The 27,501-nt window shown below is 40.4% G+C and overlaps 1 long non-coding RNA gene across 2 annotated transcripts; it reads right to left on the bottom strand.

The window, feature by feature from the left end:
- Window positions 1-334: 334 nt before the first annotated feature.
- Window positions 335-27,501, bottom strand: LOC137633639 (uncharacterized). 2 transcript variants are annotated; one of them, XR_011042326.1, is made up of 3 exons: window positions 27,391-27,501; window positions 11,312-11,476; window positions 335-2,804 (listed from the first exon to the last, which is right to left on the bottom strand). It is a non-coding gene; the product is annotated as an uncharacterized lncRNA (long non-coding RNA). The 2 variants fall into 2 exon arrangements; XR_011042325.1 differs by lacking the exon at window positions 27,391-27,501 and adding an exon at window positions 22,162-22,244.

Here is a 27,501-nt window from a genome sequence, read left to right as displayed (position 1 = left end):
AAAACCAATTTCACTTTAACCAAAAATGGAAGACCTCTTAGTGGCAATTCTCCCATTAACCAAGGCAGTTGCCAGATACTCAATTTCCCATTCAGATAAAAGGCACACGACACAATAGTCTCGGTAGTTATTCCGGCATTGTCTGCCTCCTGTACGGATTCTCTGACCTGCAGGGCACCAAGGGAAGGTCGCCAAGTGCCTGCAAAGCCGTTCCGTGAGGTCAGCCCCTATTTTGGGGGGACACTAATGTACATGAAAAAATAAAATTTAAAATAAATTTTTTTATTTATGTACTTTGATTAAATAAAAGTAAATCTTCAACTTATGTATTTTATTAGTCCTTGTTTTAATTACATTCTTCCATAGTAATATCATATTTCATACATCATGATGCATAATAAACTAAGTAAAAGGCATAAGATATTAACCCAAAATATATCTTAAATGAATCACGGTGTGATTTCATAAATGTATTTTGTAATTCGAGTTTAAATGTTCCTGTATTATTTTAAATATACCACATCATTTTGAGGAGTACTGTCGTCATTTAGGTCGATTGTTGGACACTTGTAAGTGAATTCAATTCTCCAAGTCGTTAGAGAAATATACTACTGTATAATACAGTTGTATAGCTTACAGAGGTACTGTATTAATGATACATCAAACTATACATTTCCTTCTGTTTTTCTTTAATTTGTAACAATGTCGGAAACATTGTTATGGCTTAAAGAGAATAAGCAGGAGGAGATGTATAGGTTCATATATCAGTAATACAGTAGCCCTCAAAGCTATACAGCTGTTGTATTATACAGTAGTGTATTTATAAAAGGCCTCTGAGATGTTAAACTACTTACTAGTGACCAACACTCGACCAAAATGACGACAGTCCTCCTCAAAATGATATGGTATATTCACCACAATCCAGGAACATTTAAATATGTTACAAAAATACATTTGTATGATCATAAAAGCATCATCATTTAATAGTTTAATAATCAATGCAAAATCATATTAAATTATAATCTCAAATTACAGTTTTGTGAAATTAAAAATCAATGCAAAATCCTATTTTGAGAATCTCTAATTTGATTCCTTGCAACAATATAATAAATACGTTGCTCAAAAAACTAATTATTTTATTGAAAATTTTTTGAATATATAGAAAATGTGACTCAAAAACAAAGATTTTATATTAAAATGAAAAATATGAATAAAATTTCAAAGTAAAATCTACAGTTCTTCATTACGTTTGAAACAGGAAAATTATTTTGAAAATACATTTCTTAATTTGATGAAAATGACAAATTTACTATAGAAAACTTTGGTTAAAATGGACAACCTTTGTGGACTTGTCTGTCCGCTATTCCTCCCTGGCTTAGAGTTGTCTGTTTGATACAAAAATTGCTTTAAAATAACCTTTACTTCACAAATATGAAAATCTTTTTTATCTTCACATATTTTAGCATAAAATTCTCCCATCAATATTCAAATAATTTGTCTACATAACATTGTCCTCTTCAATTATATAAATAAATAAAATTTGTATCAATTATGACAAACAAAATTTAATATACAAAATATCTCGTGAAACGTGTAGTTATAAGCAGTTTGCAATTACAGATCTTTAAGCAAATCATTTATCTATTTCCTTTCCTCACTGGGCTATTTTTCCCTATTGGAGCCCTTGGGCTTATAAGCATCTTGCTTTTCCAACTAGGGTTGTAGCTTGGCTAATAATAATAATAATAATATACATCTTCATAACCTGCAGTGCTTTGCTAATGCTAAAACCTTTTTTACGTCCTCATATTTAACAGCGTTCAAATTGTTAGTTGCTTGGATTAACCTGTACAAAACATATGGTATCTATCAAAGTATTACCAGACATAGATAGGACAGAAATATGCATATTTTGGGGAATCGATTAGTTTTTTTTATATATTGACATGTTCAACTACCTTGACCAAAACTGCAAGATGAAAATTTACAACTTCCACATATTTTGATCATAGTAAAGGACTAAATACTAAGTTACTATTATAGTTTAAATATATAGAGTCGCATCTTAAGACCAAATATCTCTCAAGATTTTCTCCTACTCGAAGACAATAAAAAAACGAGATGAAGTACAATAAACAGTGTTGTCAGATGTATGAGGACAGAGGAGATTATGTAAAGAATAGGCCAGACTATTTGGAGGAAAGTGCACCGTAATGAGAAAGAAGGATTTAATGTAATACTGTCTGGTTAGTCAAAGGACCCCATAACTCACTAGCGGTAGTATCTCAACGGGTGACTGGTGCCGTAGCCTAATCTAATATGAGATTTCACACTTGATTCTGAACAGAAATTGCATGAAACTTTACCATGGCTTACACTGAAACCATTTGGTATCCTTCCCACCACTTTTGTATAACATCCAAATGTGAATAAGGTATTAAAAAGATTATATAAATAAATTAAAGTGGATTAAAGCTTATGATAAAACCGAATACCTTTTGTGCCGACATTTTTTATATAATCTACCGAGTGACAAATCAAATTGTTTTGGCAGTGGTGAGGAGAGTCATGATTTTCCATTTGTTTTGCAACTCAACTTTTGATGGCTTTCTTAAGACTCTTGGAGTAGGCTGAGGGCTTCGTAAGACTCCTGGAGTCCATTGGGGTCTTTGTAAGACTCTTTGAGTTGACCGAGGGCTTCGTAAGACCACATCATCACATTTACTGACTTAGGCACTTGCAAAGCTTTCTTGAATTCTTGCTATAGATTCTCTCTATCGCACCAATTACTGAAGGAAGATTCTCTGCAATAAAAGAGAAAAGTTATCAAATGGTCTCCACCTTTGATTAAAGATAAATAAAATATTTAAAATATTCATCATTGGTCTGATAGGAGGAAGAACAGCTTGCTTTGTTAAGTAATAATTCAAATAAGTACGATAGTACTTAAGTAGTACAGGTCATTTTACTGTTTACTAAGAATAGGGCACTTAAATTTAGCTCCTCTTGCCCATACAAAATCAGAGAAATAATTTTGATTATTCCATACATTAATACATTCTTCTTGTCTATCAAAATGGCCGACTAGAAAAATTCTTCAGATTCAAACATTTATATATTTTGTTTATTACAAATAAAATTACTCTGGTTAAAATGAAACTATGAAATAGAAGTTTTCAAATAAACCATCAGTGATATTCAACATATTAATGTACATTTATACAGTATAGCTTTTCTAAAGCACTAAAATCCTATGTCAGTTCTTTAATCATAAAAGGTATCTTAATATATTTTGAGTATTAAAACCTTATTTAATAAACTGCAAGAGTATTTTATATCAAATGATAGATGGATTTTATTAAATAACACATTTTTGAGACTCAAAACAGAAATTCATATTCAAATTTCCCTGGAGATTTCCACCCGATACTTCTCTCTCTATAATGAAATTAGAATCAATATTTATGTGGCGAGAAGGATATATGAACCTGGGATTGTAACATAGAAAATGTTAAATATATTTTAAATGTATATTATAACGAAGGAGTCTATAATATATATGTACACTAAGTCAATAGTGTAAGAAAATCCCGCTAACACAATGGACATTAGACAGTAGAAACCTACGATTTTGACGAATAAGGTGATCATCGTCATGTTTCCCTTAAGAAGAACTTATTGTTATCTGGACAAAATTTACTAAATACGATGCCATAGTATTTCCTAATCTAAAAAAATTGCAGATTCAATGTAAGACCTTTGAATAACTTGCAAAACATTAGTCACAGAGGGCCATTTCACTCTCTCCGTTACTCTTTTCAACGTGTCTGTTGGCAAAGCAGGATGCTTTAGCCCAGGGGCTCCAACAGACAATAGCCCAATGAGGAAAAGAAACAAGGAAAAATTAAACATTCTAAGAACAGTAACATTAAAAATATCAAATTTGGAAATAATTTGTATTTTTCCTAACATACAGACCAGGAGCTATTAATCAAAGGGTATTACTTTTGGCGTAGCTGAAAGACTAACCATGATAATTGGAGTGGGGGATAACTACCCCATCCGCTAGTTAGCGAGTGGGGGTTGGGGCAGACTGGCTACCCCGCTCACGCACACCTGTCGGCTGATTAACTACTTTGCTTTATGGCAGGACTTCTCGGGGCACAGGGTGGCAGGCCAATCTGTATAAATAGCTCCAGCTTTGTATGTTAGGAAAAATAAAAATGATTTCCAAATTTGATATTTGTTCTGACAGAGATACAAACCTTCGCTATTTATAATAGGGTGACTTACTCTTAGGAGGGAGGAAGTCCTCACCAACTGGCCTTGGTCTTGACCCGGGGGCCTCTCTATTGATCGAAAGTAGAAGGGACCCTACCCTCGCTAAAATCAAGTGCCGATATGAGGTAATGCACTGATAGCGGCCTGCAGAAGCTTGTGTGTGAGTGGAACTAACAGCGTGGCTTGTCTTTAACATAGGAACTCGAGTACAACACCTATTGTTCTTATAGACTTACCCAATACCCTCCCTCTAAAAGGTATTAGGGATGTAACAAAGTATTCTTCTATACTTAAGAGGCACAAGGGAAATGGGTCTTACCTGCAGTAAGGCGAGGTCGTTTATGCTGAGGCTTGCGGAGCTGTTTTCCCCAGAGGGGAGAAGGTGAAAGGAAGAAAGGAGCCAGGCATTCTTACTCATTCACCCCAGACTAATCCGGGTAACCTCAGCCCTCAATCCTCTGCTACTTGTCCATCAAGGAGCCTGAGGTGTTTAGATCATTTGTTGTGCGACCACCACTGGACCAATGGAAAAGGTCTCCATGTTCCTTGTGGGTTACGTCTTTGCAGGTAGTGGGTCGTGAAGGTCGATTGACGCTTCCACATGCCCACTTGAAAGTATCTACACCACAGTAGTTTCTTGAACGCCAGGGACGTTACGAGCTCTGGGTCTTAGGATGGAGGAGAGTCTAGATTAAGAGTAACCTCAATTGCCTTCCGATCCCAGAGGAAAAGGAAAACATTGAGGTCCTCCTCTTGACCTTCCCCGTGCTGGTCAACAGTGCAGACACATGGGGGCGAGCTGGTATCATTCTTTTAAGGTAACCCTACAGACTCCTCACTGGGTAAAACCCCAGTTGATGGATTTCCGGATACCAAACGAAGACTCTATATTCGAAATGGGCTGCACCTAGGGTACAGCACACTCGAATTTGAGTCTTGGCAATCCACTCAGGGACGCCGCTGAGGATTACTTCTCCCCGTCTCCTAGGGTAGGAGACATCAGAGATGGGATCATACAACACACTAACTCTCTTGGTCAAAAGCCCAAGTAAATAAAAAGGGCGTCTTCCGTGAAAGGAAGCGATCTGCTGCTGGGCCTAAGGTTCATAGAGAGGGGCCTTCAGAGACTGAAGGACCCGAACCGCGTTCCCAGGAGGAGGTTGAGATCTGACGGGGGACAAGTTATCTCAAACTTGCATAAGCAAAGGCACCGATGGGGGAGAATCCCCTTCCAGACATCAGTCACAAAGGACCGAACACTTCGCCTGGAAGACCGACGCTGAAAAGTGTCCGAGGTGCCAAGACATCTTTTCCGTAACCTGTTGCAAAAGGCCTCTCTGAGAGGGGTGGTGTAGGATCGTCCAAGGCGAGAAGTCGAAGCAGAGCTACAGCTCAGGAAAGCGTTAGCATGTGGCTGCTTGGAAGATCGTGCCGTGCAGGAAGATCCCTCGGAACTCCGTCAGGAGCTGTAGAAGGTCCGGGAACCATTCTGCGGGTTGCCATAGCGAAGCTATTGGAGCTCTGTCAGGGGCTGCAAAAGGTCTGGGAACCATTCTGCGTGATGCCATAGCGAAGCTATTGGAGTCATTGATAAGATCCTGCTTATCCTGACTTGGCTGAGGACTTTTTCACCAGACCGAATGGGGGGGGGGAAACAAGGTACACCTCTAGGCTGCCCCATTGATCTTGGAATACATCTTGTTTGAGGTCCTGGGGAACGGTCGAGTGGGAGCCTGAAGATCAGGGCCGCTGCGAGCATAACCCCAGTCGGGGACCCCACAAAGTTAAGACTTTGTTGGATACAAGATGATTCGAAGACACTAGGAGCCCACTATCTCGGTGGTTTTGCAAGCACATTCCTATACCAGGAATGACGCGAGCAGATGGGGGAAACAAGTTGTCCTTGTCCATCTGAGGCTTCGTACTGCTAGATGGTTCTCTAAGAGAGGTGAATGCTGGTACCTTTCTGAATCAGGCCAACAGACGAGGATGGAATGGTATGGCATATGACCCCGGCCGCCCTCTCTCTTTTGATGCATTACAGAGAGCATCAGGTTCAGAGGGAAGACGAGAAGCCAGGCCTCTTTGCAGAAGCTCTTGTCTGCCACCCATCAACCGCGGATTGTCCAGCGGTGAGTGCATAGCAATAAACACACCTTGAGATGATGTCGAGACATGTAACTAATTGCACGTTCTTGCAACGAAGGGGAACAGCCTATTCTTCCTCCAACTGCCATTAATCCAGTGTGGTTGGCCGAATAAGACCAATACCAAACGGTAAACCAGTTAATCAGTACAGCTTATGTTATGATAGCGAATCTCCATAGGGATCGCTTTCCGGACAAGAGACTGTACGGTAATCACCAAACACATCCAACCAAACCCTAGAGGAGATGGAGACATATCTTCAATCTATTGTTGGGTGGGTAAAGAGCATAAGTCTACTACGGAGTAGTAACACCGAACTGTGCCCATGACAAGCATACATGCGTAGTTTGACTTAAAAGTCGTGTCCAGAACTCAGTTGGAGTTGGAAACATTTGTAACGGATGTTTCCCGTTCTAAGGACAAAAAAAACGTTCGTACTTCTCCGTCTCCGATTGGTAAACTAGCATTTATATTAGATGTTCCCTACTAGGGAACAGATATGCTTATGAGAAGTTTCCAGCTATAGCCATTGTAGGAGACTAAGACTTCCGATCGGGAGAAAGGAAAAAATGCCTATAAGAAGGCAGAACGTAAATGCCGTGTGTCTGGTTACAGGAAAGTAGCCAAGTAATGTACTGAATAACCTGGTTTCAGCACGGGATATAAATATACAACTTAATAGAACGGAGTTCTAACTGGAAGATGTATATAGCTCTTATTGGCAGAAAGATCGTTTGCACGCATATAGTCCATTTGCGCTAGCGCATGCGTATTCTCTGCCTCCGGGATACGCTTGCAACGAATCCGGTTGCGGGAATACTGTATATGCGATGAATCGCAACATTATTGCAAGAAAGAATTTTGATCGTAGACTAACTAATATTTTCTTGAATGAGAGCGAATATGTTCTCAAACAAAATATACAGTTACAGAGGCGATCATTTCCCCCTTTGGTTTACCCCTCCTCTGTATGTGAGGGGCTAGCCAGGGTTCATTACACAGAAACGGATGTCTGTTTACCCGTGGGCGGGGTTTGAAACATTCGTAACGTAATGAAAAGATGGCCACGCTGTTGCTATCGTTCTTTAACGTGAGCTAACAATGCTCCTTCGGGACAAATTGTTCGAAACAATAACCCTGTAAGGATAGAATACAAAAAAGTCTTGGAAGACTATTGTGTAAAAAGGCAGGTCGTTATACCCAGGGTACAATGACAGGGGAGGCTGCCTTCATCAAACGGTAGAACCGAATTTAAGACAATAACCTCGCGGTTTTGTCTTGGCTAGAGTGCATGCTCAGGGAAGGCTTACGGCCTTCATGAAGTTTTGTAAAAAAAACTTCTCAGGAACGAGTCTCCCGAAAAAGGGGGTTTGCTTCAAGAAAGCCAGACAAAGTTGCCATCGACCGCTTACCGAGAGGGGTTGCCATCGAACGCTTTCTCAATAGTGAGAAAACTACCGTCTAAAACAGGCAAGGCCTGCCAGGGGAAATGAACTGCAATGTAAAGAATTTTTCATTCCCCGCTCATTTCCATCTGCTAACCAAACCACTCGAAGAGGGAAGGTGGAGGAAAGATGACGGTGGTTCGTTCGAAAACGAAAGGATCGGTGCTGGCGAAACCAGACTAGCCGATATAAATAATCAGCTGGGAGTGTAGAGTGACGTAACAAGTCACACCTTTGGAAGACCCCTCCCGTAGAGGGGGGGTGAGTCGACCATAGAGTTTTCAGAAAACTCTGAATCGAGGAAACAGAGATTCGGATGAGAACCTAGGGGTTCAGAATCTATTTGTGAATTCCTTTCTCATGACCTTAAGGAATGTTGTGCCGAGAACCTGCAGGAACTCTGTCGCTCATTCATAAGAGTAAAGCTCTTGATGACGATAGGCGTGCTCGAACAATTCACGGGATGACAGTTCGAAAACTCTGTCATGAGAGTAAACCTCTTGTGCACTCGTGAACACTTCGCGCAACGAGAGTCCGAAAACTCTGTCATATAAGTATGGCTATGGTCACGAGAACCCAAAGGTTCACCACGAACGGCCTTGTGAGACCCCGAAGGGTTATAAGAGTTGTTCGTGCACTTCAACCGATTGCGTGCGCACCAAGTTGGTCGTGCGTGCAAGCCAATGAGGTCATGCGCTCCAATCCGATCATGTGCGCGCGCCATTATGGTTGTGTGCTCCTATCCGATCGTGCGCGCTAAAATGGTCGTGCGCTCTTGCGTCAGAAGGGAGCTCGTGCGCACACTTTTTTCGCGCTCGTGGAGCGCATAAGGTTGCCTACGCGCAGTGCGTTGTTCGCGCGCCATGGATGTTCGAGAGCATGGTGAGCAACAGGATGTTCACGCATATGGCGCGCATTTGGCCCTGCGCACGAGAGCTCTCAGGTTGGTGAGAGAACTCACTGCTACGCTCACCTGAAGGTTCACGATAGCTTGTGTTGTGTGAGCACGAACAATCAACACAACGAGAGTTTAGAAACTGTCATAAAAAGAATGACTCAGGTCACGAGAACCCGAAATATCAGCGTGAACTGTGTTGCGCGAACCCGAACGGTCAGCGCAATGAGAAACCGAAGTTTCCCTGCCACTAAACACCAAAGTGTCGGAGTGACTAAAGTTACGAGAGCCCAAGGGTTCTGCGTAACTAATGTTACAAGAACAGAAAGGGACAGCGTAACGAGAAACCGAAGTTTCCTTGTCACAAAACACCGAAGTGTCAGTGACTAAAGTTACGAGAGCCCTATGGCTCCACGTAACTGATGTTACGAGACCCCGAAGGGTCAGCGTAACAAGAAATCGCAGTTTCCCTGTCACAACACACCGGAGTGTCAGAGTGACTAAAGTTACGAGAGCCCAACAGTTCTGCATAACTATGTTACGAGACCCCAAAGGATCAGCGTAACGGGGAATCAAGGTTCCTCTGTCACGAGACCCCGAAAGGTCGGCGTGATTGATGGCACACGTTCCCAAAGGCTCAATGTAACCATCGTTACGAGAGCCCGAAGGTTCAGCGTAACTGAAACCCGAAGGTTTTGAGGAGTCCCGAAGGACTCCTACTGTCATGAGAACCAGCAGGATCAACATGACACGAGCTCGAAGGCTCCAACGACCACGCCAGCCAAAAAGGGTGATCAAAGGAGACCCCAAAGGATCAAAGAGAACCAGCACGTCCAAGATAACACCTCCGCATAAGAGGTTTGTTGTCCCGAAGGAGAAAGTCGCTTAGAGAAGGCTCTCGCTCCGCCCCTGAAAGAGAACCATAAGCGTAGGGATAACCTGCTTCGGAGAAAGCTCTGCCACCGCCCCTGGTGGATCAGCAAGCTCCTACAAGTTATTTCTCCCGAACGAGAGGGAAGTTCTACCGAAGGAGATTGCCTAAGACAAGCTTTCTCCCAGCTCTATGGGAATATAGCATGGGCGTAAAATATCTCTGGCGAACAAGGGAGAAGTCCTCCCGAAGAAGGACATTGCCAAAGACAAGCTTTCTCCCAGCTCTATGGGAAAAAAGCATAGGCGTAAAAAATCTCTCGCAAACGAGAGAAATCCTCCCCCAAGAGGACATAGCCCAAGTAAAGCTTTATCCCAGCTCTATGGGGAAAAAAGCATAGGTGTAAACAAAAATCACTTTCTCTCTCTCTCGCTCGAGAGAGAGAGAGAAGTTCCCCTCGAAGGAGGAACATCAAGTTGAAGGTTGACAGCGAATGCTACCTCGTAATGAGGGCAGTTCACGAGCTACCACATGTGTACTACGTCACTGTTACCTGTGAAAAAAGGAAGTTGTTATCAATTACAATTCATGCTTCTTTGCACAAAATACACTATTCGGGCAATAAGTCACCTTCCTTTTAAGATAATTCCTCGAAAGGCAGCTGAACTCTTGTAAACTTTAATTCTGTAATGAACAAACACACGGCAGTGTTGAGAACCTGCCGAAAGACAACCACCTTACAGCGGAGGCAGTTGGATACGATGTCAACAGCACTAAAGTTACCCGTATCTAACAACGTATATTTCCATTTATACATATATATACACTCAGGGGAGAAAAAAAAAAAAGATAATCTAGGCCAGTCTTTGCGGGAGAAGGACAGCATGTCGGTCCTCTATCAAGCCAAAAAGTAAAGTGGTTACTCAGCCGAGAGGTGTGCGTGAGCGGGGTAGCCAGTCTACCCCAACCCGGATAGGGTAGTTATCCCACACTAAAATTATCAAGGCTCGTCTTTCAGTTGCGCCGAAAGTAATACCCTATTATAAAAAGCGAAGGTTTGTATCTGTGTCGGAACAATTAATATTTCCTATATAAACTATTAAAAACTTAACATAAGAGGAAGAGCAATGAGAAAGAAGAGTGTGCCCGAGAGTACCCTTAAGAAAGAGAACTGTGACATAATATAAAAGTATTTTATTAATTGTAATTAAGAGGTTGTTAATTGACACATGTTGCATTTTTTAAGTATGAAAATATTTTGATCGAGTAATGAACTTTAAGATCAATCGACCAAATGAAATAAATTTCTCGGGACCTTTGCTGGTAATTTTATACAATACCAGGACAAGAAACAAGAATGGTGTTACGTTATAACCAGCAAGACGAGTTTGTAACAAAAGAGATAATTTATCCTTATTTATCTTCTTTAATAACAGTTCACTATTTCTCAAAAAGACATTAACATGTTTCTTAACCCCTTGCTAGTAATGGTTTCTTACAAACCGTTTCTCGGGATCTACTGTGTTTGTAAGTTAGGCAACCTTTGTACTGTATATAAATGAGAAAATATAAAATATTCTATATCTTAAGACTGACAAATTGTCAAAGATTATCAAATAATATAAAGGATCCAGCGAGATTATTTCGATACCTATTAACCGAGACACAAACCTTTATATAGCTGTAAAAACTGTTTGGACAGAAAGTGCGCTATCCCGCTGGGGGAGCCGAAGGCTGAGGCTCGGAGAGAGAGAAATAGACCCTTCTCCCAACGGAGACTTATTACAGGTCGCCTACATTGGCTCAGTCCTCGACACATCCTGCATCGTAGGTCACCTGCAAATTGAAAATCAAATATAATCAATTGCAATTTTGATTTATTACAGGAACCGATACAATTTGATTAACTAGTATAAAATGTTATCTTGATAATAAAATAAATTTTTGAATATACTTACCCAGTGATTATAATAGCTGCAACTCTGTTGCCCGACAGACAACTCTAAGGTAAAAACTCGCCAGCGATCGCTACACAGGTTGCGGGTGTGCCCAACAGCCCCATCTGTCGTCCAGATACCTAGTACTCAATGTAAACAAAGACTCAATTTTCTCCTCGTTCCACTGCGTCTCTATTGGGGAGGAAGGGAGGGTCCTTTAATTTATAATCACCGGGTAAGTATATTCAAAAATTTATTTTATTATCAAAATAACATTTTTCAATATTTAACTTAGCCGGTGATTATAATAGCTGATTCACACCCAGGGGGGTGGGTAGAGACCAGCAATATATGTTTACATTATTATGAGCTAAGAGTTTTTATTTCATTTTAGAAGTTATCAAAATAACAAAAACAAAATAAATAGGTACCTGGTAAGGAAGTCGACTTGAACAATTACTCTGCCTTTTAAGTACGTCTTCCTTACGGAGCCTCGCGATCCTCTTAGGATGCTGATCGACCCCTAGGATCTGAAGTATCAAGGGTTGCTACCCATACAACAGGACCTCATCAAAACCCCTAATCTAGGCGCTCTCAAGAAATGACTGACCACCCGCCAAATCAACCAGGATGCGAAAGGCTTCTTAGCCTTCCGGACAACCCAAAAACAACAATAAAAACGTTTCAAGAGAAAGATTAAAAGGGTATGGAATTAGGGAATTGTAGTGGTTGAGCCCTCACCCACTGCTGCACTCGCTGCTACGAATGGTCCCAGTGTGTAGCAGTCCTCGTAAAGAGACTGGACATCTTTTAGATAAAAAGACGCAAACACTGACTTGCTTCTCCAATAGGTTGCGTCCATTATACTTCGCAGAGATCTATTTTGCTTAAAGGCCACGGAAGTTGCGACAGCTCTAACTTCGTGTGTCCTTACCTTCAGCAAAGCTTGGTCTTCCTCACTCAGATGGGAATGAGCTTCTCGTATTAACAGTCTGATAAAATAGGATAAAGCATTCTTTGACATAGGCAAAGATGGTTTCTTAACTGAACACCATAAAGCTTCAGATAGGCCTCGTAAAGGTTTAGTTCGTTTTAAATAGAACTTAAGAGCTCTCACAGGGCATAAGACTCTTTCTAGTTCATTGCCTACCATATTCGATAAGCTGGGAATATCGAACGATTTCGGCCAAGGTCGAGAAGGTAGCTCATTTTTGGCTAGAAAACCAAGTTGTAGTGAACATGTAGCTTTCTCTGACGAAAATCCGATGTTCTTGCTGAAGGTATGAATCTCACTGACTCTTTTAGCTGTGGCTAAGCCTACCAGGAAAAGTGTCTTTAAGGTGAGATCTTTCAGGGAGGCTGATTGTAGCGGTTCAAACCTGTCTGACATGAGGAATCTTAGTACCACGTCTAAATTCCAACCAGGTGTAACCAAACGATGCTCCTTCGGGGTCTCAAAAGACTTAAGGAGGTCCTGTAGATCTTTATTGTTGGAAAAATCCAAGCCTCTATGCCGGAAGACCGATGCCAACATGCTTCTGTAGCCCTTGATAGTGGGAGCTGAAAGAGATCGTTCTTTTCTCAGGTATAAGAGAAAGTCAGCTATTTGAGCTACACAGGTACTGGTCGAGGATACAGATACTGACTTGCACCAGTTTCGGAAGACTTCCCACTTCGATTGGTAGACTCTAAGGGTGGATGTTCTCCTTGCTCTAGCAATCGCACTGGCTGCCTCCTTCGAAAAGCCTCTAGCTCTCGAGAGTCTTTCGATAGTCAGAAGGCAGTCAGACGAAGAGCGTGGAGGCTTTGGTGTACCTTCTTTACGTGTGGCTGACATAGAAGGTCCACCCTTAGAGGAAGACTTCTGGGAACGTCTACTAGCCATCGAAGTACCTCGGTGAACCATTCTCTCGCGGGCCAGAGGGGAGCAACTAGCGTCAACCTTGTCCCTTCGTGAGAGGCGAACTTCTGCAGTACCTTGTTGACAATCTTGAACGGTGGGAATGCGTATAGATCTAGATGTGACCAATCTAGGAGAAAGGCATCTATATGAATGGCTGCTGGGTCCGGGATTGGTGAGCAATATATTGGGAGCCTCTTGGTCATCGAGGTTGCAAAGAGATCTATGGTTGGTTGGCCCCAAGTGGCCCAAAGTCTCTTGCATACATCCTTGTGGAGGGTCCATTCTGTTGGAATTACCTGTCCCTTCCGACTGAGACAATCTGCCATGACATTCAAGTTGCCTTGGATGAACCTCGTAACTAGTGATATGTTTTGACCTTTTGACCAGATGAGCAGGTCAATTGCGATCTCGTACAACGTCAATGAGTGGGTCCCTCCTTGCTTGGAGATGTACGCCAAGGCAGTGGTGTTGTCCGACTTCACTTCTACCACCATGCCTTGAAGGAGAGACCTGAAGCTTTTCAAGGCCAGATGTACTGCCAGTAGCTCCTTGCAGTTGATATGCATTATCCTTTGACTCGAGTTCCATAATCCCGAACATTCCCGACCGTCTTATGTCGCCCCCCAGCCTACGTCCGATGCGTCCAAGAAGAGAACGTGGTTGGGAGTCTGAACAGCCAGGGGCAGACCCTCTCTGAGGCTGATACTGTCCTTCCACCAAGTCAGGCAAGACTTCATCTTCTCGGAAATGGGGATCGAGACCGCTTCTAGCGTCTTGTCCTTTTTCCAGTGAAATGCTAGGTGATATTAAAGAGGACGGAGGTGTAGTCTTCCTGATGACACAAACTGTTCCAGGGATGATAGCGTCCCTATCAGACTCATCCACTTCCTGACTGAACATCGTTCCTTCTTCAGCATGTTCTGGATGCATAACTGGGCTTGGCTTGTTCTGGGGGCCGACGGAAAAGCCCGAAAAGCTAGACTGTGAATCTCCATCCCTAAATACACAATAGTTTGGGATGGGACCACTTGTGACTTTTCCATATTGACAAGGAGACCCAATTCCTTGGTCAGATCTAGAGTCCACTTTAGATCCTTCAGACAGCGACGACTGGAAGAAGCTCTGAGAAGCCAGTCGTCCAAATAGAGGGAGGCTCGGATGTCCGCTAAATGAAGGAATTTGGCTACATTCCTCATCAGCCTCGTAAACACAAGAGGAGCTGTGCTTAGGCCAAAGCACAGGGCTTGAAACTGATAGACAACCTTTTCGAAAACGAATCTCAGAAAAGGTTGGGAGTCTGGGTGGATGGGGACGTGGAAGTAGGCGTCCCTTAGGTCTAAAGAGACCATCCAGTCTTCCCTTCTGACCGCTGCTAGAACCGACTTTGTGGTCTCCATGGAGAACGTCTGCTTTGTGACAAAGACATTCAGAGCACTGACGTCTAGCACCGGCCTCCACCCTCCTGTCTTCTTTGACACCAAGAAGAGTCGGTTGTAGAATCCCGGGGTTTGATGGTCCGAGACTTTGACCACCGCTCCCTTCTCTAGTAAAAGAGACACTTCCTGTTTCAAGGCTCGTCTCTTGTCTTCCTCTCTGTACCTGGGAGAGAGATCGATGGGAGACGTTGCTAGAGGGGGTTTCCGTACAAACGGGATCTTGTACCCCTCTCTGAGCAACTTCACAGATTGTGCATCTGCGCCTCTCTTCTCTCAGGTCTGCCAGAAGTTCTTGAGTCTGGCTCCCACTGCTGTCTGAAGAAGCTGGCAGTCAGACTCTGCCCTTAAAGGACTTGGTTCCTTTCTTCTTTCCTCGTTTCCCTTCGGCACGAGCACCTCCTCTGCTGGAGGCTCTGCCACGAAAGGGCGGAATAAAACGGGACGCTGGAGTGTCCATCCTTGGTCTAGCTGACAAGGTAGGCAAAGGGGTGGCTTTGCGAGCGGAGGACGCAACAAGATCGTGAGTGTCCTTCTGTATCAAAGAAGCGGCAATTTCCTTAATCAGGTCTTCTGGAAAAAGGCACTTGGAAAGAGGAGCAAACAGAAGTTCGGATCTCTGGCATGGTGTAACTCCAGCTGAAAGGAATGAGCATAGGTTTTCACGCTTCTTAAGGACTCCGGACACAAATGATGCAGCAAGCTCATTAGACCCATCACGTACGGCCTTGTCCATGCAGGACATAATGAGCAAGGAAGTCTCCTTCTCTGTCGGAGAGATCTTTCTGCTTAGAGCTCCTAGACACCAGTCTAAGAAGTTAAAAACTTCGAAGGCTCTAAAGATACCTTTCAAAAGGTGGTCCAGGTCCGAAGATGACCAACATATCTTAGAGCGTCTCATGGCAAGGCGGCGGGGAGAGTCTACAAGACTTTAGAAGTCGCCCTGGGCAGAGGCAGGAACTCCCAAGCCGAGAACTTCTCCCGTGGCATACCAGACGCTCGATCTAGAAGAGAGTCTAGCAGGGGGAAACGTAAAAGCTGTCTTCCCTAAACTCTTCTTGGACTGCAGCCATTCTCCTATCACCCGCAAAGCTCTCTTGGACGAGCGTGCGAGGACGAGTCTAGTAAAGGCAGGAGTGGTTGACGGCATGCCTAACACAAACTCTGACGGAGGAGAACGCGGAGCCACAGAAACAAACTGGTCCGGAAATATTCTTTGAAAAGGGCCAAAACTTTCCTAAAGTCCAAAGAGGGTTGCGTAGACTTAGGCTCGTCCAGTTCTGAATGCGGTTCATCTACGTGTGCAGCAACATCATCATCAGAAAGTCCCTCATCCGATAACTGATGAGGGAACGGCAACGGAGTGGGTAACGGCTGGTTAGCTGAGTCCGGTCGCACGGGTGCATGCGTGACTGAGCCGGACGCAACGTCATGGAACTGTTGCCCAGTCTGTGAGCTGGCAACAACCATAGCAGCGCGGGGACTCACAGCGTCTACTCCAGACTGTCTGGACTGATGTGGGTGAGCAGTGGCAACCACACTGGGTTGCGGAGGTTGACGCACCGCGTCAAAACAAAACAACTCTGACGGTTGTTAAACCTCACGAACGTCAACGGAGACCTCCGTGCGTCGCTGAACGTCAACATGCGGCTGGCAGATCACACTGGAACGCATGGGTGGCGGAACTCTCTCAACTGGTGTGCGTGAGAAGGTTACCTCAGCGTCCACAGGACGCACAACCGATCGTGTGGGCGGTTGTAGGCAAGGAGCTGCACTAGCTGGTGCGGCAGCAACCTTCTCCGCACGAAAGTACTGCATAAGAGACGTTAGTTTAGACTGCATGTCTTGCAGTAGAGACCACTTAGGGTCTACAGGAGCAGGTGCGGCGACAGACGGTGTAACTGTCTGAAGCGGTACCGCTTTGCCTCTCTTAGGCGGTGAGCAGTCATCGGATGACGGCAGCAAGTCCGAACTGACCCAGTGGCTACAACTGGGCCGTTGGACTTGTGCGGAAGGGACCGACTTGCGCTTTAACGGTCGTGAGACCTTGGTTCAGGGTCTCTTGCGAGAAACACCTTCCGAAGACGAGGTATAAATGGGCTCTCTCGTCTTAGTTAGGCAGGGGCGATCTTGGGTAGATACGCCCGATACCACGGAGGGAACGTCTGTTCGCTGATTAAAGCCTCTCGAACCCATTTGTCGTACGACAGTGCTTCTCCCCTGGACTTGGGAGCTTGCAAGAGGTCCCGGACTAGGAGGACGACAGGCACGAACAGACGAACCCTCAAGCGCAACACTATCCACAACACTATCACTCGGCACTTTAGCACTTCCCACTGCACTTTTGCACTTAAGCTCCTTCACATCCGCCATGAGCTGATTACGGTCACTAGCAAGGGACTCAACTCTCTCACCCAGAGCCTGGATGGCACGCATCATATCAGCCATCGAAGGTTCCTGAGTGCCAGGAGGGGGGTTAGGAGCAACCACTACAGGGGAAGGAATAGGTTGTGGGGCGTGAGGAGAGGATATATCAACAGAATGAGAAGAACTTCTCCTAACTCTATCTCTCTCTAGCCTACGTGTATACTTTTGGAATTCGATAAAATCGAATTCCGAAAGCCCAACGCACTCCTCACACCGATCTTCCAATTGACAGGTTTTATCCCGACAATTGGAACAAACAGTGTGAGGGTCGATAGAAGCCTTCGGAAGACGCCTTGAACAGTCCCTAGCATTAGGCCTACACTTCCTAAATTTTGGGACTTGTGAAGGGTCAGCCATTTTGAATTGGTCAAAGGGAAATTAAAAAAACTATCAAAAAGTCATCAACAAAGAATCCGTTATCAAAAAGAGTTCAAGGATTTGTGTGAGAAACCCTGCACAGCGAAAGCTCAAAACTAGAATAAAGTACTTCACCAATTAGTTGTGAAAAAACTCCAGTTTAGCAACAGCGAGTAAGTACGTCTTGTCGATAGCACGACAGAGAGAAAATTGAGTCTTTGTTTACATGGAGTACTGGGTATCTGGACGACAGATGGCGCTGTTGGGCACACCCGCAACCTGTGTAGCGATCGCTGGCGAGTTTTTACCTTAGAGTTGTCTGTCGGGCAACAGAGTTGCAGCTATTATAATCACCGGCTAAGTTAAATATTGAAAAATAAACCTTATTGGTGTCACCTAAACCTAGATTTAAAAATATATATAAAGAATCCGGAAAATCACTAATGTTACCCATAAGTGAATCGGCAAATACATTTTATACACAAATAAATTTACTTCAGTTTACATGACAGTTTTGCCAACTTACAAAATTAAATTATACATACAAATATAAAAACAACATATATGATAATTTATATAACTTTTAGAGTTGCTTTTTAAACAAGAGGAGCACTCAGTAAAGTGCAGACCTCTGCCACGGCACCTTATTTCTCGACCTTGACCTTTGACCTTGACATGTATTGATTGGTGTGGATTTTCATACACTCAAAAATGAACCAAGTTTGAAGTCTCTGTAACAACGATGTCCAAACTTATGGCTGATTACGTGAATTGGAAATTTTCCTTAACCGTAACCTTGACCTTTGACCTTGCCCTTTCAAAATTTATTAATTTCCAGCTTTTAACATAAAATTTAATCCCTGCAAGTTTCATTACAATTAAAATTGTAGCCAGGAATCTGTTCACAAACAAACACAAACAGGGGTTAAAACATAACCTCCTTCCAACTTTGTTGGTGGCGGTATATATAAAAATGACAGATATTGGACAAATTCATTAAACTTTAAGCGTTGCTTTTTAAAACAACAAAGGCTAATATTCCAATGGCTATTTTCTCTTAGCTTACAATACACCAACTCATTAAAATATTGCATCGGTACTAACGAATAAAAATCCCTTCTGGCCTGATTTTACGGACTATCCTGCATGAAGATAACTATTAACTATTATTATTAAATGCTAAGCTACAACCCTAGTTGGAAAAGCAGGATGCTGTAAGCCCAAGGGTCCCTACAGGGAAAATAGCCCAGTGAGGAAAGGAAACAAAGAAAAATAAAATGTTTTAAGTATAGTAACATTAAAATAAATATTTCCTATAAAAACAAGCGGAAGAGAAACGAGATAGAAGTGTGCCCAAGTGTACCCTCAAGCAAGAGAACTCTAACCCAAGACACTGGAAGACCATGGTACAGAGGCTAGGGCACTACCCAAGACTAGGGAACAATGGTTTGATTTTGGAGTGTCCTTCTCCTAGAAGAGCTGCTTACCATAGCTGAAGATATAATAATACTTACTAATATACTCTTCCCCATTTTAAAAAATGCTATTTTTACAGAATATTATAACAGTAGAGACGTAAACCCTTTATAAAAAAAACATTTTGTATTTGCGAATGTTCAATTTGCATAACTCTATAACTAAAAAACTGTTGGATCACAATCGAATAAAGTTCTTATATACATAAATAGGTTTGATATATTTCTATATGTCTATCTACCAGTCTAGTTTGATTCAATAAAACGTAATACACTTTTAAACTTGAAATGTAAAATGAATTATATCACAAATTTGTATTTTTCCCAACTTTACTAACTAAAGTTCTTTAGTAAGAATGGACTTATAGCATCCTGCTTTCCCAACCAGGGTTGTAGCTTAGCGAGAAATAGTAACGCGAAGGATGTACGAGATGGAATACTGTTAGCACGAGTTCCGGTACCCCATACTGAAAATTCCTCGAGTTCTCGGTTTTGTTCATCCTGTGAAACCATGCAAATCGATTGGCCTAAGTATTGAGACAATAAAACAGATAGTTTATCCTTTGCTTGAGGGATTCCTTCCTACTCCTCATCTATGGTAGGAGCATGATTCCTTCCTACTCCTCATCTATGGTAGGAGCATGATTCCTTCCTACTCCTCATCTATGGTAGGAGCATGATTCCTTCCTACTCCTCATCTATGGTAGGAGCATGATTCCTTCCTACTCCTCATCTATGGTAGGAGCATTATGAAGCAACAGGGTCAGCGGTGATAAACCCCAAACATGAGTGTACACTCTGATCCGTGGTTCTCAATTGTAAGGTTCTAAATCTCAGTAAGCGGTCGAAGAGTTCCCCAATTATTATTATTTCTATCATTACTTGCTAGGCTACAACCCTAGTTGGAAAAGCAGGATGCTATAAGCCCAGGGGCTCAAAAAAGGGGAAATTTGCCCAGCGAGGAAAGGAAACAAAATAAAATAATTTAGGAACAGTACCATCAAAATAAATATCTCTACAAATTATAAAAACTAACAAAACAAGAAGAGAAATAAGATAAAATTGTGTGCCCAAGTGTACCCTCAAGTGAGGGAACTTGCGGCCAAATTTTGTAATAGCAGCAGACATACGATACCATGAGAAAACGCCAATCGTCGAGCAAACAGAATCAGAATTTCCCCCACGGCCAAAACACAAAAGGCTAAGCATTACCTATAAGAAAAATATTAAAAATCTGGTAGCACCTGGAGTAAGTCTGTAGTCTAAGAGGGGGCAAGAACCGTGTGCCTACGCATCAAACTGATTAGCGGGGCGTGGCACTCAGTTGTTCGTCATTAACAGACAAACACCTAGTTGTATAATTTGACAGCCGAAGTGATAACTCCACGATAAAACTCATTTTATATTAATGTGAATAAAAATAAATTGACCATATATTAACCAAGTTTAAATCATGAACCAATCAATACTTATAAACTCTCTATGGAAAGGATTTTATTTTTATAGTTTTATGATAATCTACTTATAGGCAGTAGGTTGGCCAGGCCACCAGCCGGCCGTTGAGATAATACTACTAGAGTTATGGGGTCCTTTGACTGGCCAGACAGTACTACATTGGATCTTTCTCTCTAGTTACGATTCTTTCCCTTTGCCTACACAGACACCGAATACTCTGGCCTATTCTCTACAGAATCTCTTCTGTCCTCATACACCTCACAACACTGAGATTATCAAACAATTATTCTTCACCCAAGGGGTTAACTACTGCACTGTAATTATTCAGTGGCAACTTTCCTCTTCGAAAGGGTAGAAGAGAGACTTTAGCTATGGTAAGCAGCTCTTCTAGGAGGAGGACATTGCAAAATCAAACCATTGTTCTCTAATTTTTGGTAGTGCCATAGCCTATGAACCATGGTCTTCCGCTATCTAGGGTTAGAATTCTCTTGCTTGAGGGTACACTCGGGCACACTGTTCTATCTAGTTTCTCTTCCTCTTGTTTCGTTAAAACTTTTTAAAGGTTACACAGGAAATATTTATTGCAATGTTTTTACTGTTCTTGGAATATTTCATTTTTCCTTGTTTCCTTCCCTCACTGGGCTATTTTCCCTGTTGAGGCCCCTGGGCTTATAGCATCCTGCTTTTCCAACTAGGGTTGTAGCTTAGCATTTAATAATAATATACTCTCAAAAATACAAAATGACCAACGCGTATGTGAACAATCTTCTATGAATAAAGAGACAATTGACGTCACCAGCAACCTGTTCAGATTTACAATAGGAGTAGTCAGCAGAGAGGATCGCTATATCTAAACTTTTTGAAATACGCTAAATAATTTATACAACTACTTAAAAAAACCTACTAGTTCTGAGGGCGGATATATGCTAATTAAAATAGGTCCTATATCAATGAAGATAAGGGTTTTTAGCTAAGATATAACAGGGGTCCTTCTCTAGGGTAAGACCCTTACATACTGGGGTAGGTTAGGTAAGGGGAGAAATGATCTGCCATTGACACATATTGGTAATATTACAATATATAAGACTTACATATTGGCTGTATATCAGCCAAAACTACATAAATGTTTCAAGGAATTTCCAGGAATGGCCTGGATCATGGAATTTGAAGCATATAACACTGGAATCATGTGGGCCTTTCTATGCCACTAAGAAAACTTACTCTTAATATGAAAATATAAACTTTGGGTTAAGTAAATGACACAATATATAATTTGAGAATTAGTTTTTAAAATGGACCTTAATATGACCTTCCTAATTGACCTTTATGCAATACGAGTACTAAAATAACCTTACATTATGAAAGTATTAACCATTAACTAGGCTACAGCATGAAGAACGTGGTGCTGTCACTAGAAGCCGGTTCACAAACTCTAACTCTATATTTTCCATATAATTTCTAAGATTGTCACTTTTAATTACATATCAAATTAACAATAGACTTATATAGATTAAATTCTTACACAAATACTTACTGTAAAGTCACTTTAAAAGGCACAAACATTAAATAAAACTTATGAACAGGGACGGGCATTAAAGAGCTGGATGTATCACACCGTCTGGCGTCTGCCATAATTGTTATGAAGATAAATCTACCTAAACAAACGAAACTTCCCCTAAAATAGGGGCTAATTTTCTCCCTAGCATTCATCAACACAATCTAAATTCAGTATTATATATATTTCTATGCTTTCTAGTTACATTATATAATGTAATTAATTTCAGGAATTACATTTTTGTAATCATAAATAATGAAATTTTCCTTAAAGCATCAAACTGATTTTGAAAACTTGTCCCCCAAATCCCTAAATTTTTCTAATTTTGGAATAATTCCCCTAAATGTAGACGCCATGATATAAGTGCTAACAAGCTTAAATACAAAATATATAATAAAATCATATAAACGTTAAATTTAAAACAAGGAAACCATATTAATATTAAATTTAAAAATCTTTATGAGCTCTTTATAATAATTAATTATGTTTTTAGACACATTTTACCCTCGGCACCTAAAAAAAATTTCATGGACAAGGCGATGGTATCGCCTCCTATTGAGTGTAAAAACAACTAATTTTGCAACTATTAACTTTTCTATTATATAACTATTGTATAAACTTTAAATTTATGCTTATTAAATATTTTTTTTATTGAATATTGTATTATTAAACTATAAATATATATTTTCAATAGTATTTTATACCAATAATTCTATATTTATCAAATAAATATGATATATTAAAGGTACATTGCAAATATTAGTTGGTAATGCAAAAAATCAGCTGATTTTTAGCAAGAACACGTGGCCAAAATGAAAAAGATTATATGAATCAAATATAGTGAAATTTTCAATAAAATTCCCTTAGATTTTATCAAAGTTTAATTTTAATCAAGAAAATTTGTTGAAAAGTCTGTATATTTTTCATAATTAGGATATTTTATTAGTGTTTAAATTTGGCGCCGTTGACAATAATATATATTTAAAAGGTAATTGTCAACTTCTTATGTAAACAATGGCAAATTACCTTTAATATCTCGCCAATATTTGGCAAAAAATTACACAGCTTAAAAAATAAATATATATTAGTTTGTTTGTTGTCTTAATATATGAATATACTATTGAAATTATATAAAAAATAAATATGCTTTAAAAGAGTAACTAGAAACTCAGGCTTAATCCTTTTTTAATATATAACTATCATTTCAACTTTAAATTCTTTATATTTAAAATATATTTTTATCAAAATTTACTGTAAAATTTGTTAAAATGATAAATTAATATATAAAAAAGGGTATATTTTCTTTATTCTTTGTAAAGAAATTCAAAGTTTGAAGGTATTTTTCTAAATTTTTCTGGTAAAATATGAAACAAAGACTTTTCTTCTTTTTCCAATTCTTTTAAGGAAAACACATTTACAGTTTTTATTTTTACATTGATTAAAATCAATCAAATTTTATCATAATAATTTTATCTGCTATTTCATCTGGAATGTCTTGTTGCTTAAATAAGTTTTAAGATGAAAATCTTCCAACAATTTTCAATTTAATTTACCTGGGTCACCAATACTAGGTTGGTTTCCTGTGAGTGACCAGATAAAAGTCTCCCACCATCACCAATTTGAGATGAAGTGTCTGAGGAGTATGACTGGTGTATCTCGAGTAGATAGGGTCAGGAACGAGGTGGTGAGGGTGAGAACGGGTGTGAGAAATGAGTTAGCGGCTAGAGTGGATATGAATGTGTTGAGGTGGTTTGGCCATGTTGAGAGAATGGAGAATGGCTGTCTGCTAAAGAAGGTGATGAATGCAAGAGTTGATGGGAGAAGTACAAGAGGAAGGCCAAGTTTTGGGTGGATGGATGGTGTGAAGAAAGCTCTGGGTGATAGGAGGATAGATGTAAGAGAGGCAAGAGAGCGTGCTAGAAATAGGAATGAATGGCGAGCGATTGTGACGCAGTTCCGGTAGGCCCTGCTGCTTCCTCCGGTGCCTTAGATGACCGCGGAGGTAGCAGCAGTAGGGGACTCAGCAGTATGAAGCTTCATCTGTGGTGGAAATGTGGGAGGTTGGGCTTTGGCACCCTAGCAGTACCAGCTGAACTCGGCTGAGTCCCTGGTTAGGCTGGAGGAACATAGAGAGTAGAGGTCCCCTTTTTGTTTTGTTCTTGTTGATGTCGGCTACCCCCCAAAATTGGGGGAAGTGCCTTTGGTATATGGATGGATGGATGGACCATCACCAATCTGCATTTGGTCAGCTTGGTGATAAAATTGGCCAAACCATAGACAGAGAGAGAGAGAGAGAGAGATCTATGTAGCCGTTTCTAGTCCACTGCAGGACAAAGACCTCAGACTTGTCCTTATTCATGGCTGTAGTTTGGCCAGTTTTCATCACCACGCTGGCCAACTACGGATTGGTGATGGTGGGAGACCTTTTCTCTGACCGTTGGAAAAGCAGGATGCTATATGCCCACGGGTGGCTCCAACAAGGAAAAAATAGCCCAGTGAGGAAAGGAAATAAATAAAGTACGAGAGAAGTCATGAACAATTAAACTATTTTAAGAAAAGAAACAACATTAAAATAAATCTATTATATATAAACCATAAACTTAAATAAAAAGGAAGACAAATAAGATAAAATAGCGTACCTGAGTGTTGTACCCTTTAGCCAGAGAACACTATCCCAAGACAGTGGAAAACCATGGGTCAGAGAATAACAACAACAACAACAACAACAATACTAATAATAATAATAATAATAATAATAATAATAATAATAATAATAATAATAATAATTTCCTCTAAATGTTGTGAAAGAAATTTATGGCGAAGCAAATTCCACATTATAAAGTAATACCACAAGAATGTACAGTACAGTAGAGTACATCACATGAGATTTAAAGTACATAAAAGTACTTTGGCAATGTGCTTAAATGGCCACCTATCTAAAGATGTCGAATTTTAATGGCAAATGGAAGTTGCGAAGAAGAAGAAGAAGAAACACTCAAAGAGAATTTGAATACGTTTAATCGGGAATAAACAATGGAATAGCAACAATTATATAGATCAAGAAATGACAGAATTCTCGAATAAAAATAATATATTTCAGGGAGACAAAAATAATAGAGAGAGAGAGAGAGAGAGAGAGAGAGAGAGAGAGAGAGAGAGAGAGAGAGAGAGAGAGAGACGAAATACACCTGACTTTGTTTTGTTTTCCAACAATGGTGCGCTAAGTCCCTGCCAAATCTCCAAACCATATTCTAGTTCATACTTAAAAAGGGATTTATTATGTTATAAATGATTTAATTATTATAGAAAAATCGTTCTTTTTAAAGCCCTGATTTGTTTATGATACTTGACTTTCGAATAATTGAATTATCGACTAAACTGTTTTGTACATTTGGCAACGCTGCTTTTTCTCTTCTCTAGGCAGTCCACATAAATTATGATCCGACATGTTTGTCCAGCCTTAATAAAGCATAATGCAATGCTATTCATTAGTCAAGCCATAAAGTATCAGTAATTGTTTAATATGTTGTTATTTAAGTCACTATTTAAATATTTACGCTGGAGAAAGGATAGATAGAAAGCCGTTGCATGTCAGACTTACTCGGCAAGTTTCACAAAGGATTGTTTGCCAAAATTAACTTTAATTTTAAGCACGATTTTCTTGGCTTATATCTTCTATGCGTAATTAAGATAAGCCAAAATAACTAAGGACTGACACTTGATAAATCTTGAGAACCATTTTTAACGTAATATTCAAAATCATGTTAAAAACTTCAGGTTTCTTATAGGCCTAATCACAAGTTTACTTGCGAAATAGCCAACAGAACTGTAATGAAAATGAAGTATATTTAAACATGTAATAAAAAAAAAAGATTAGCATTAATAGGTTAAGAAATAAATGAACCTTAAAACAGACAGATCCATTTTTTTATTCTCTTTCTCGCTATATAAAGTAGAAATTTCTTCTTCTTAAACTTTCTGGTCTTTTAATTCTCGCCTATGGCAAGTGCGGAGAGAACTCATTTCTCTTGTGACATTTATTTTAGTAACTGATATATTATTTCCTTTCATTTTTTTCTGAAAATTCTCATAATATTCGTGATTTATTTTTGTATAAGTCTCTCTTTATCTCCCAAAAGAGCAGGAAATAAAGTGGGAAAAATCAAGTTCGAAGCCATATCTATGCTAAGGCCTCTTTTAGAAAAAAATATTCTATTTTAGTTAACTTCTGAATATAAACTATATGCGTATGTGTGCGTATATGCGTTTATACGTCTCGATACATTTTTCAGTTCGTAACATCTTAAAATAAATAAATATGAAGTATTAACGTAGACAAATCTTCCCAGAAGAGAGAGAGAGAGAGAGAGAGAGAGAGAGAGAGAGAGAGAGAGAGAGAGAGAGAGAGAGAGAGAGAGAGAGAGAGAGAGATCATTACATGATTCATTTGAGTATGATTGCCTCATACCACTCTCTCTCTCTCTCTCTCTCTCTCTCTCTCTCTCTCTCTCTCTCTCTCTCTCTCTCTCTCTCTCTCTCTCTCTCTCTCTCTCATAAACAAAAAACTTCTTAGAAATGTGTGTATGTGTGTGTATATAGAAATCACGAAAATTAACGTGAATAATACATGAAATATGTATAAATGCATGAATTATCGAGACAAACTGAGTTGTTTACCAATAAAATAGATTTTCTTTATGTAATTACGGGAACAGAAGAAGACCTGAAAATATTTCATGAAAATTGTGAGAAAAGGAAAATTGTATAAAAGAGATCATGATGAATGTTTTTTTTATTTATGCAAAGATGTCGGTAAAACGCTTGTAAGGAACAAAAGACAATTGATATATTTACTGAACTCCATTATGGTTTGCACAAGAGAATTATATATATTTAATGTGTTTATTGGCCTTTTCAGTCTATTATAAAGTCTAATAAATGGCAGGATATTTAATGAGGATGACAGACAATAGATGGACATTAAGAACAACAGAATGGGTCCCTACAGATTGTAAAAGAAGCAGGGGGAAGGAAGAGAAGACGATGGATCGACGAACTGTTTGCGGGCGTAAACTGGCATAGAAAGACTATAAACAGACTCAGTGGAAGGACATGTCTGAGGCCTTTGTCCTGCGGTGGACTGGTAATACACACACATATAAACGGATTAAAACAACACGAAGTTACAAAGGAAAAAAATAGTCTTACTCTTAGGAACGAAGTAGAGTAGATCCCTTTAGGTTCACTAATCATTGTTCACTGACTGTGTCCCGTCAGGACTCAGTCACTCAGGACGTAGGACCTCCTTAAGCTCCTTCC

The sequence above is a fragment of the Palaemon carinicauda genome, chromosome 43 (assembly GCF_036898095.1).
Source record: "Palaemon carinicauda isolate YSFRI2023 chromosome 43, ASM3689809v2, whole genome shotgun sequence".
NCBI classification, from domain to species: Eukaryota; Metazoa; Arthropoda; class Malacostraca; order Decapoda; family Palaemonidae; genus Palaemon; species Palaemon carinicauda.
The sequence above is the reverse complement of the archived record's forward strand: the minus strand, read 5'-3'. Positions and strand labels throughout refer to the sequence as shown.